The sequence below is a fragment of the Dryobates pubescens genome, chromosome 17 (assembly GCF_014839835.1).
Source record: "Dryobates pubescens isolate bDryPub1 chromosome 17, bDryPub1.pri, whole genome shotgun sequence".
NCBI classification, from domain to species: domain Eukaryota; kingdom Metazoa; phylum Chordata; class Aves; order Piciformes; family Picidae; genus Dryobates; species Dryobates pubescens.
The window spans coordinates 13,120,974-13,133,378 of record NC_071628.1 but is presented as its reverse complement, the minus strand read 5'-3'; the positions used below and the strand labels follow the sequence as shown (position 1 = coordinate 13,133,378).

The following is a 12,405-nucleotide window of genomic DNA, read 5'->3' as shown; positions in this document are numbered from 1 at the left end:
ACTAATAATGCAGCACTCCGTTATTTTTCCTGGTAAAATCTGTGGCACTGCCTTCATAAAAGGACAATTTCTCTTCAGAAAGTGTGCTCCGGGGATCAATATTCAGGTTCACAGTCACACGAAAAGTCAACAGCTAGTGTGCTGCATTCAGATCTATTTTACTGGTCTTATCGTTAAACCTGCAGTAGGCATTTGTAAATTAAGGCTTCCATGGGTAATGGGGAAGTGTGATTAAAAATAATCATCCGTCTGATGAATATTTTCCTCTGACTTTTGGCAGGACCACTCATCTGAATTCCTGCCAGGCGCTACAGGAACACTGATGCCAGCAATTTAAGATTCTTCACGTTCAGACTCAGTGGTAAGTTCTAAAGATGCCATAGTAAACCACATTAGAATATGACTGGTTTCTGTTATGCTACACAGATACTGAATCTGTGTGGAAAATGAATTATTTCCCCTTGAGCAATGCGAGGATAGAGAGATATAAGAACATATATTGATCTGCAAGAGATTGAGCTCAGGACACAAGTTCTGAGCAATTTTCATCAGCCTAAAATCAAGAAGGCCATTTTTATTGTCCTCTCTACTAATGTAACTGCTCTTGAAAGATTTGAGGTTTTACATTTGAAGAATGTAACCATTTACAGAAGAACGGTGAGCAGGCTCCAGAGAGAAAGTAAAATATACAAAAAGCAAATTAAGTAGTTTCTTTATGCTGAAAACTGATCAGTAAATTTTAAAATTACAGAGTATTTTCCCCTTTAATGCTGTCTTTGTTGTAACTAGTCTGATTGCTCAAACCTTGAGTCAGATTTTCAAATACTGCTGTGAAGGGATGTGATCTATCTGCATATTAATGCTCTGAATTTCTGATGGAGATAAAAATTCTCAGCTTTGGTAAAAGAAGAAAGGAGAAGGGAACCGAGTCCTGCATTGCTTTTGCATTGACTTGGAATACATATTCTAGAAAACTGTAGTTGGGTAGTGTGGAGTAGTTCTTTTATAGGAAATCCTGTAGGTGCGTCGTTGTTCAGCTTTGTGGGGAAGAAAGACCAAACTTTTAGGTTATAAAATTACCTGTGATGATATTTTAGTCAAACTTATTCTCACTGTTATGCCACATACCATATTAAGTATGTTGGGACCCAGGGAGGTAGGAGGCCAGGGAATCATACAAAGGTTTGGGTTGGGAGGGACCTCTAAAGGTCATCTAGTCCAACCCCTCTTGCAATTAGCAGGGACATCCTCCACTAGATCAGGTTGCTCAGTGCCCTGTTGAGCTAGACCTTGAATACCTCCTTGGATGGGTCCTCAACTACCTCCCGGGGCAACCCGTTGCAGTGTTCCATCATCCTCATGGCAAAGAACTTGTTCCTAACATCTAATATAAATCTGCTCTAATTTCAAACCACTGCCCCTTGTCCTGTCGCTACAGGCCTTAGTAAACAGCCCCTCTCCAGCATTCTTATAGGCCCCCATCAGGTACTGAATGCTGCTATTAGGTCTCCTCAAAGCCTTCTCTTCTCCAGGCTGAACTACCCTTTCTCCCTCAGCCTGTTCTCATTGGAGAGTTGTTCCAGCTCCCTAATGCTCTTCATGGCCCTCCTCTGGACCCACTTCATCAGTTCCATGTCCTTCCTGTGTTGAGGACTCCAGAGCTAGACATAGTAGTCCAGGTGAGGTGTCACCAAAGCAGAGTGGAGTGGTAGAATCCTCTCTCTCAATCTGCTGGCTACACTTCTTTTGATGCAGCCCAGAATGTGATTTGCCTTCTGGGCTGCAAGCGCACATTTTTGGCTCATGTCCAGCTTCTCATCCACTAGAACTGCCAAGTCCTTTTCCGCAGGGCTGCTCTCTGTCACCTCATCTCCCATCCTGTACTGATAATGAGGATTGTTCTGACCCAGGTGCAGAACCCTGCACTTGGTCTTGTTGAGCTTCATGAGGTTCCCCTGGGCCCACCTCTCCAGCTTGTCTAGGTCCTTCTGGATGGTATCCTGTCCTGGCACCACTTGTCACCAGTCTACATCAGGACTTCAAGCCATTGACCACTACCCTCTGGATGCAACCATCCAGCCAATTCCTTATCCACTGAACAGTCCACCCATCAAAGGCATATCCCTTCAACTTGATGAGTAGGATATTGTGCGAGACCATGTCAAAAGCCTTGTAGAAGTCCAGATAGGTGACATCTATAGGTCATCCCTTGTCCACTGATGTAGTCACTCCATCAGAGAAGGCCACCAGCTTCTTCAGGCAGGATTTGCCATTGGTGAAGCCATCATCTCCCTGACCTCCATGTTCCTTATCAGAGCTTGTATGAGAATCTGCTCCATGATCTTCCCAGGCACAAAGGTGAGGCTGACAGGCTAGTAGCTCCCAGGGTCCTCCTTTCTACCCTTTTTTAAAATGAATGCAATGTGTCCCTTCCAGTCACCAGGAACTTCACCTGACTGCCAGGACTTCTCAAATATTATGGAGAGTGGCTTGATGACTACATCAGTTCTCTCAGGACTCTGGGATGTATCTCATCAGATCCCATAGACTTATGTATGTTCAGGTTCCTCAGGTAGTCACGCACCTAATCATCATACATAGTGGAGGAACTTCACCACCCTTTTCCCCACCTTTTGTGTGATGGTTTAACTTTTTTTAACTTGGGAGGTATTGGGAGAGAGGTTGCTGGTGAAGACAGAAAAACGTTTTTGAGAACCTCAGCCTTCTCCTCATCTGCTGTTACTAGCTCACCATTCTTGCTCTTCAAGGGGGGTACGTGTTTGTTAACCTTCCTTTTTTCACTGATGTACCTGTAGAAGCCCTTCTTGTTATTCTTCACATCCCTTGCCAAGTTCAGCTCCAGCTGTGTGCTGTCCTCCCTGACCTCATCCCTACACAATTGGACAGCATCTCTATGGTCTTCCCAGGATATTTGTCCTTGCTTCCACTGCCTGTGCAGCTCCTTCTTGCCTTTTAGCTTGAACAGCAGGTCTCAGCTCAGTTCAGCCATGCTGGTCTCTTCCCTTCCTTGTTAGATTTTTCACACCTGCCAGTTCTGTTCTGCTTCCTTGTCCCTGAGGAACATTTCCCAGGGTGTCCTATTGACTGACTCCTTAAGAGCTGGAATTTTGTTTTTCTGAAATTCAGGGTCCTGACTATACTCCTTGACTGATTTGTGTCCCTTAGTACTGCGAATTCCACCCATGCATGATCACTGCAGCCCCAGCTGCCTTCAGTTTTGACATCCCCAATGGTGCTTGCCTGCACTGGTGACCAATAGATCCAGTACTACATTCCCTCAGGTAGGGCTGTCTGTTTCTTGTCTCACAAAGTTATTGTCAAGGCACTGCATGGTCTTCCGCTTAGCATCAGCTAATGGCCACTGTTAGAGGAAGGATACAGACAGCCTTTTGACCTCACCCTGGCCAATCATGCCTGTATTCAGTATTCTTATAGCAATTTATTGTCAATAACTAAGTAGTTCAATAAAATCTCTGCTTCACTTTCAAGATGTATTCAACAACAATAGTATTGCTGTCCAGTCTTGCTCTTTTCATACAAAACCAAGTATAATAATGCATTGTCATGAATCCTCAAGACAGATTAGATTTCATTATTGCTGAGTAACTTTTATAATGTTGGAATGTGTTGCTAATAAAGGATAGTATCTCCCTCAGAGCATACTGTACTGGTAATGCTCTTTATTAGAAATAAAGAATTCATATCATGTTATTTGATCACATAGCCAAGGTGCAGAACAACAAATTATCAAGGCAGTTTTGTGAGGAAATAATATGATCCTAATAACACTGTTTTAAAGTTTTCGGATTGTCGCTTGACACTTCTCAATTCGGCATGCACTCTAAGCTGGAGAGCTGAAAGTCAATGATGTTTAGGCAGACAGAATTCATGGAAGCTAGAAATGACTGAAACTGAACAACTAGATCTTTTTCTTCTGGAAACAGAAGACAATAATGGCCTAGTAAAGGAAAGCAAGAGAGCCTCATTTGTTGTGTCCTAAGTAAGGCAAATGAAAATCCATTATAAGTCATTCAAGGTCCAGCCCTGTGACAAAATTCCCATTCCCTTCAGCAGGAGCAACTTGAGCAACAAACATTTAAGTACTAAGAAACAGAACTGATTTTAGGTAAAGTTCTTTAGGATCTGGGAGAAAAAAAATAAGACCATCTGTAAATACATACAGGGAGAGAGACAGTTCCATATTCATGCTATCAGTTAATATATAGCATATACCTCATAAGGATTAATGACCTTCAGGACATACAGATGACTAGTGCATTTATTTCACTGTTATGGAGACACAAGTAGTTCAGGATTCTGTACAGTTAAAGGAACACTGTGTGTATATGCAGATGTGTGTTAAAATGAGGAAAAAAGAGTGATCCTTTTTGCTGCATTCTTTATTTCACTATTCCTTCACACTTCACTTCGGTCTGTATATGGGTTTTGTGTTCATATTTTATTATACTTTCTTGAAGCAAGAAAGGTTTTTCAATGAGAAGTTGATTAATGTCCATATTAAATTGGATCCCCTTTTTTAATTAAAGTTCATCTAAATTTAATTTTGCAATTTTACTTCTGTAAACTCATCTGACTCCAGATGTTGAATATGCTTTTCCTATTCTTGCTTTCATTTAATTGTACCTGTATAAGATTAGAGAGGCATTTCTGAACACTTTTGAGCATTTTCAGCATGTTTCATGGATGGCTAGTAACATGACCAATTAGCATCCAAAAATAGTGCTCAGTGCCAAAGCTTTCTTAACTTAATAGGATGTTATTTTCATTCATTTGAACTTTAAACAAATAAGCAGTTAAAAAGAAACATTTTCAAAGACTTTCAAATAGAGGGATATTTTGGTCTATATAAATTTTAAAAATGAAAAAGAAGTCCTTGGAAACTACAGGGTGCCATAGAAAAATATAACTAAGAATTCAAACACTTAGTTTTAAGAAAACCTCAAAAAAATTTGGGGGCTTGGACCCCATCCTTTCATTACAACTGTGCTGACCAATTGTTTGGCGCTGTCAGGATGTTACTTGAACTTTGTAAACGTAGGAAATACTTAGCCAACTGCTTATTGGTCTCAAAAATTTCACAGTGCTTTTACTAATATTGCTAACAGGAGCATAATACTGTGCAGATTAGCTATCACCACATACTTCTCATATCATGTCATGAGTTCTGGATCAGTGTGAATAGCTCTTATTTTATGAATTTACCCAGAGTTCACTCGTAAATCTGCACATATCTAAAAATGTTGTGTGACACATATGAGGCATTGTATCTTGAAGGCTCTGGTTCTTATCAAAGAAACAGATACCCTAATTAAATTTTCATATAGTATTTTCATATAGTCCAGTCATTTAAAAAAAAAAAAAAAAGGAATTGATGCACTTTTTTTTTCTTCAAAACAAAGTCACTTCATTTTTTTGTGTTGTTGTTGAGGTTAGCAGTTTTGATATATTAATTTGAAATATTTATCCATGCAGTAAATAAATCCAGTTTTGAACATTTGTGTCAATTCATGGCTCATAGGATGCAAACTGCTCTAGGCATGATTGGCAGGCTGTCACTCCGGGTTTTTTTTGGAGGTTTCTTCAGGACAAGTAGAACTACCAGCATCAGTAATGCTCATGTGTATCAACTTCTCTGTTTTCTTATTATATTCCTACAAGTTTCCATAATATAACAGCACTAAAGAATTCAAAGAGGTGTTGTTATTCCTGTAGTTCGTGTGTTAGGAAAGGAAAGAGGAAAGGCTGTAGAGCAGCATCTTTAATAACTTTCCATAGGCAGCTTCCTCAGTCACAGCAAGATCATAAGGCCTGGAAATTAGTCTTTTCCTTTGTGCTCCGTTTGTATCTTTCCCAGTGAAAGATGACCTTCTGGGGAAAGTCTCACTTATGTAAGAGTTTTACACCTTTCATCTTTTTCAAAACATATTTTCCTCCTTTATTCTAGTTAATGTGTGTTTTCTAGAAGGACTTTTCTCCATTCATCAATAGAGGGTGCAATTTTTCATTTTCCCCATAATTCTTAGCAGTGCTGTGCCAAAGTAACTGCCTCACATAAAGCAAAGCAAGTATACACTTAGCAAAGTTTCAGCAGAGACTTAAGTAGCTCATTTAATTTCTAGCAAAAGAAAGAAACATAACAATCCTCCATTGGGTGAAATGCTTCTGAGCTTTAAAGGCTTCATGTGGGAGTCTGGATGGGACCTACTTTGAAATTACAAAATGACACATCTTACATTATTGTTAAATTGTCAAGATTTGCTATACATTTGCTGAGATGCTAACCATACAGGGTATTTTCAAAGACACTAACTAGAAAAGGTTATGTTAAACCTCCAAAGTCTTAAGAGTGCCTAATGACTGCCTGCCAATACAGCTGAATCCTGCTGGGTAATGGGGGAATGCCTACCATGTAAATACAAACGGGATTATTTAGGAGACCCAGTGAGCTGTGAATTATTGCCTAGGTTGTCACACACACACAAAAAAAAAAAAAAAAAAGGGAAAATGAGTTGTGAAGAGGAAAGAACATGTACTGAGTTCTGAACAGCATTGTGAGACTTTATTTGATTTAGATGGGGAAACTTATATACAGTCTCTGCAAAAAGAGATATCTGTTCGGTCGGACTGCAGATTCACCAGCCACCTAGTTGCTGTGGAAAACCCATTAAAGAAACAAAACTGGCTTATTTTTATGCCTGACAAATGCATGAATCAGAAGAAAATAATATTTGCCCAATAACCGAATTTAAGATCTGTATTGATCTGGTTCTCACTGAAGTCAGTGGGAGCATCTCCACTGCTTTAAATGGGACTTGGGCTGGACCCTTGGGGAGTTAAAGAGTTAAGAGCTGGACTGACAGGAGAGGTGGTAGAGTATACCTTCCAAGTCCAGTTGTGTATTGTGCATTGCCCATTGAAATGTGCTGCCCAGGGAGGTGGTGGCATCACCATCATTGAAGGTGATTAGGAGGAGACTTGATAGGGTGCATGGTTAAGTTGATTAGGTGGTGCTGGATGATGGGTTGGACACAATGATCTTGAAGGTCTCTTCCAACCTGGTCTGGTCTGGTCTGGTCTGGTCTGGTCTATTCTATTCTAGTCTAGTCTAGTCTAGTCTAGTCTATTCATCATTGGCACAAAGCAACTGAATTTACAAACCTGAAAATATTTTTTTTAAATGTGTCCCTTAATGTGCTGAAGCTCACAATCTGAATCCCAAATAGTCTGAAAATGTATACTGTGTAGTTCTGTAAGGCTGCATATTCACAGACAAATCTTTAAACAGTAAATTATGAAGTTCATCTTTCTGTTTCCCTCAGACACGTCATCATAGACCAGTGCAAAAAACCCAGGGTAGCAGGATCTAAAGAGCACCTTGTCTCTATTGTATTAAACTCATGCAACCTCTGTATTTTCTGTTCCATTGTGTAGTCACAGGAACCTCCTTGCTCTCATATTTTATCTCTTTAAATGGAGTATGTGAGTTTATAAGTACGGTGACAAGAAAGAGCATAGGAAATGAAAGTAACTTATGTCAGCTGTGTTAATTTTTTACAGCTAGTTCCTTTAAGCAGATCTAGCTGAAAATATTTTTTGGCTTCTCTTTCAAAATTGTCTTGTTTTTAAAAATTGGAACTGGCTTTTCAAGTTAAACCCTCCTTTCAGCAAAACAAATTAAATTTTGTACAAGCAAAAACCGAATGAAAGACCACAGGAAAGAGCGTTTTTCAAGAGGTTGGTCTTATTTTTCAATGTGAAAGGTTGGAGATTTTATTGATGAAAATGAATGGCTGAAACCAACAGGAAAAGTAAATGCTTTTTCATCTACATTTGGAGGTGGAGTAGAATTCTTCAGATCTCTCAGTAATTGTTGGTAAGGACTTTCTCTGCTGAGCTAAGTGATTCTAAATTAAATGATTTGTTTTTCAATATGAATAAGATTTTCTTATCAGTCAGCTTACATGTAATCAACTTTAATGCAGTTTTAGAAAGAGATGAACCATGTCAGTGTAATTCCCAAGACGAGAAATGAATACCTGATGAACTTCATTCTTCTAAGATAAAAAATAATGCACTACTTTAGCTTTCTTTTTCCCTGGTGCTTCTGCTAGGGAGCAGTTGTGGGGTAGGTTATACAGAGTGTACTCTCCGTATAATATATACACATCCTTACTCTTGTACTGCAACTCTATTAGTTAGTGAAATATCTTCAATTATATTAAAAGTTTTACCAATAGAACCATTTAAGAACACTAAAAATAGATGAAAGATGACAAATCAAGCTAGCCAAAAAGCAAGACTGGGTTTTGAAAAAAACAAAACAACACCACAGTGGTAGTCAAATGTGAGATATAGGCACATACTTTGAACCATTGCCTTATTTATCTTAGGTTTCACCTGATAAAAGTGAATGTAAAATAATAACCTGAAAGTAAATCCAGACCCCAGAGAGGAGAGAGATATTTATAGAAGTAAAACACAGTGAAGCTGTACAGAAGATTTGATGTGAAGCGGAGTTGAATTTCCCCCAAATAGACAGTGAGATGTCAGCACATAGTCAATGAGAGATCTTGGAAGGGGCTGCAGACAATTGTTTGGGTGCTTTCCATACAATGTGGGTTAGTGCTTAACTGTGTATTGTTAAGAGAAATATGAAAAATGGTGTTTGAGAAAGAATATAATACAAAGGCAGGGCACTAAGAAATTGTGCATGACATTATAGTGCTTCATGACTATATGTTACATGTGCAGAAGGGACCTCTTCAAAAACAATTCCCCTTTTTTACCAAGGTCTGTGCTAATGACCCACTAGATCTCTGTGTTATGGAGTGATGGGATGTTACTGTATCCCATAAAAATGGGATAATTCTTCATTCATGAGAATTAATACACAGTACAATAAACACATGAGCTAATTGCCTATTCTTTTTTCCTTTTTAAAAAATGCTTATAGTTTAAACATAAACAATAAATAGTACTTTAAGCCAAAAACAATCAACAAAACTCTACTGGTCCTCCAATTGTATCTGCTACATGCTAGTGCAGAATTAGTGATGAGAACATATTTAAATATAAATAAATCTTTTATCCTTATTACAACTCCACTGTGTTCCTACAGTGAAGTCATCTACACAGAGCTGCTTATGGTTTGAAAGCCTCAATAGCCTCTTTTATTTATAATAAATATTGCATACTAATGCTAACAAAGTCATTGTGTGATGTCTCAATAGAGGATTATGACTTCATGTAATGTTAGCTTGATGTCTCTTCTCTCCTGTAATGGAGTCAATTTTCAATACAAAGGAGATGGGGATCACTTATTCGCAAACCTTGTAACAAATATTCTGCATACACACAGTGTAAATGAAATATTAAGGTGGCACAATGAAGCTCAAAACCCAGAAACACAGAGTTAAAGTTCAGTACTTAATCTACCCCTGTAGAGTGTACAGAAATGCACTGCAACTTAAAAATCCCAGTTTCCCCCAAAATACTCTTTGAAGTGGGAATTACTGCATTTTGGGGTGTAATTCTACATCTAGGTATACAGACCATTCCTGAAATATGTATAAGTAATCATAAAAATTATTTTGTGCCACATAACTGGTGCAAAGAGTGGATAAAATGTATTTGTATTAATGAGCAAAGGGTAAAGCGATCTCCCGTCATCTACCAGAGACAAATGGCACGTTGGGGAATAGGGGCCCATCTCAAACAACGCTTATGCACATGCTTAACCTCAATTATGGCATCAGCAGGACTTCAGTACAATCTTAAACACCAGGGGGGAAAAGGAACTGATGCAGTGGTGTAAAGATTCGTATTTATATAATAATGCAAAATATTAAGTAAACTATAGCACAGTCATTTGTGATGCATGAATGTAGATATCTTGCATTAACATAACACAATTGGATGCTTAGCTCCTGAATGCCTTCAAAATAATTTATTTGAATGCTCATGGGAGAAGTTCAGGCTAAGATGAAAAGCATAAATCCACCCAACAGCTAACGAATAATTCACAGAACTATCTGAAGACATATTCAGAATACAGGATTTTATGATCAGTAAAGGGCAGAATATTCCAGCTGTTATAAAAAACCCCAGCTTTTATTAATGCAAGTTTGCAAATAAAACTAATCATGAGTTATCCTAAACCAAAACTGAAATAGGAACTAAATCCTTTTTGGTGGAGTAGACCACTTCTGGTAGGAAGCAGTTTCAGATCCAATGCTATCATCCCAGTTTTTCACATCTGTACAAAACGTAGCTATCACATTGTATAGGCCAGGGCAGGTGCTGAACATACATGGGTACTTTGTATGGAGAAAATAATGTGTGCCACTGGAACTAAACCCATTCCTGTACTCCCGTCAGAGTATCACTGCTACCTGCAGTGTAATCCTGCCTAATTTGTCTGGAGATTTCTAACATGCTAAGATTTTTATCTATATTACAAATATTAATTTAATGTAGTCATTTCAGAGACTGTTAGCTAGATTGGCCTTTTTTTTCCACCAGTATAAATTTGGAGATACTCTACCCATGTCAGCAGTCAACTTCCCATTTACATCAATGTCTCTGTACAGGATTAAGCATTTATCCTCTATGTTTTTGAGCTTAACTGCATATTCATAACTTCATTTGGATATGTCTTTTAGTTTCATTACACTATGTACTCCTTAGGATTAATTTTAAACTATAAAATTATGTGGATTGCATTGGAATGTAAAAAACCCAGAGGATATGGACATGACACCCTCTGGCTGGAAAAGATGATTGGTTCCTGTGTGCACAGAGGAAACTGGTTAGGAATCAACTATTACTTTTGCCTGTAGTCATTGAGATGATGTGAGCATAGGTTTGAAATGTTTGTGAAATGAGAGGAGCAATGAGCAGATGGAGTTTCATCTTCTTGTTGACAAGGTGGGTATCAACACTCTATCGTTTCAGGGTCAGTATGCAATGTTTTTGGTGCTCCAGGAGTGTAGATGTGTTTACCTGTGTTATTTTTACCTCTGTGGTGATAGCTCAGCTTAAAAACCAATCTACATTTTGCTCAGTTAACTTCAGAAAGACAGACCACTGAATTTGTGCCGAGCTTACTGTAGGTTTCATGGAGTGTCCGAAATTTCCATCACCTCTGATGTAATTTTGTGTTACTTTACTCCAGTGGGGACTGTTCACCTGCTACAGTCAAGCATTTTGTAAATGCTGTCTTGATCTGCCGGATCAGGGCATCTGATCATAGATCTTTGGGACACTACATTGTGCTCAGTGAAGGAGGGATCAGTCATAATAGCACCATGAAGTGCTCTAAACTTCAGCCAGCTATCAAACGTTCTTAAACATTATTTATAAAACAGGTAAACCAGTTTGTTGTTTTTTTAAAGTCTATTTTCCACTGAACTTTACCAATATCTGTATATACAAATATATGTAACAGCTCAACACAAAATTTGCAGGCTTTAGGAATTAAAAATGAGTTAAAATAGGGACCATATTTCCAGTTTATAGGGTGCATTTCTAACTGGACTTCCACCTGTCGTAACAAATAAATGCCAAAACCTCCCCATCTTGGAGAGGATTCCCCATCTGTGCAGTGGGTCTTGCCTCTGCTGGAGGTCGGTTCATGTTCCCCCCAACCTTTCACTGCAGGGCTGGGCTATGTGCAATAGCCATTGGCTGGCAGCAGTGCCAGGGCTGGGCTCAGATTACAGCCTGACTTGCACAGCCTCTCTGCATTGAAAGCCACACATTGAAAGAGTCCTTGTAAAGAGATAATTAATTTCACATTTAGTTATATGTCAAAAAAATTTTCTGATTGGTGCTCTAAAAATTAAAAACTAAATCAATTGTTTTAGCTGCTCTCACCACACTCGTTAGGGAAATCCTCAAAAAACCTGCATCTCAAACAAATAAGCCTCCCCTTATACAAAATAAGGGAGCCATATTTGTATTCCAGTTAAATAGGAAGGAGAATTTTGGCAAATCCAGTGTTTTCAAATCAGTTTGGTATGTGTTGTGAGAATAATGTCAATGGAAAGGTTACTTCTTTTTTTCTTTTAAAAAATGTAAAGGAGAGGGAGGAAAGTTTGCCTTCATCAACTGTAAGGCAGTGCTTTAAATAGCTAGAGCAGTGATAAGGCAAAGAGCTCCTAAATAAGCAAGGCATGAATTGTCTTTTTCAAACTGCAAAGGAAAAGTGCGTATTCACCATAACCCCTGTAAGCATTGTGATACAGGACAGCAATATATTTTAGTTACAAGCAAGGAAGCAGAGAGTCTTGCCATAGCAGAATGTGGCTACATCCCTGCACACAAGACAAATAATGTTATCTGAAATGCTTTCACCTTGACCAA

General features: G+C 38.6%; 1 protein-coding gene across 8 annotated transcripts in view; it reads left to right on the top strand.

The window, feature by feature from the left end:
• Positions 1–286: 286 nt before the first annotated feature.
• SEMA6D (semaphorin 6D) overlaps positions 287–12,405 on the top strand; it is a 136,738-nt gene continuing 124,619 nt past the window's right edge. For all 8 annotated transcript variants that reach the window (XM_009897246.2, XM_054169244.1, XM_009897243.2 and 5 more), the window contains exon 1: positions 287–361. The gene's annotated coding sequence lies outside the window, so the exon portion shown is untranslated. The remainder of the gene's footprint in view (positions 362–12,405) is intronic.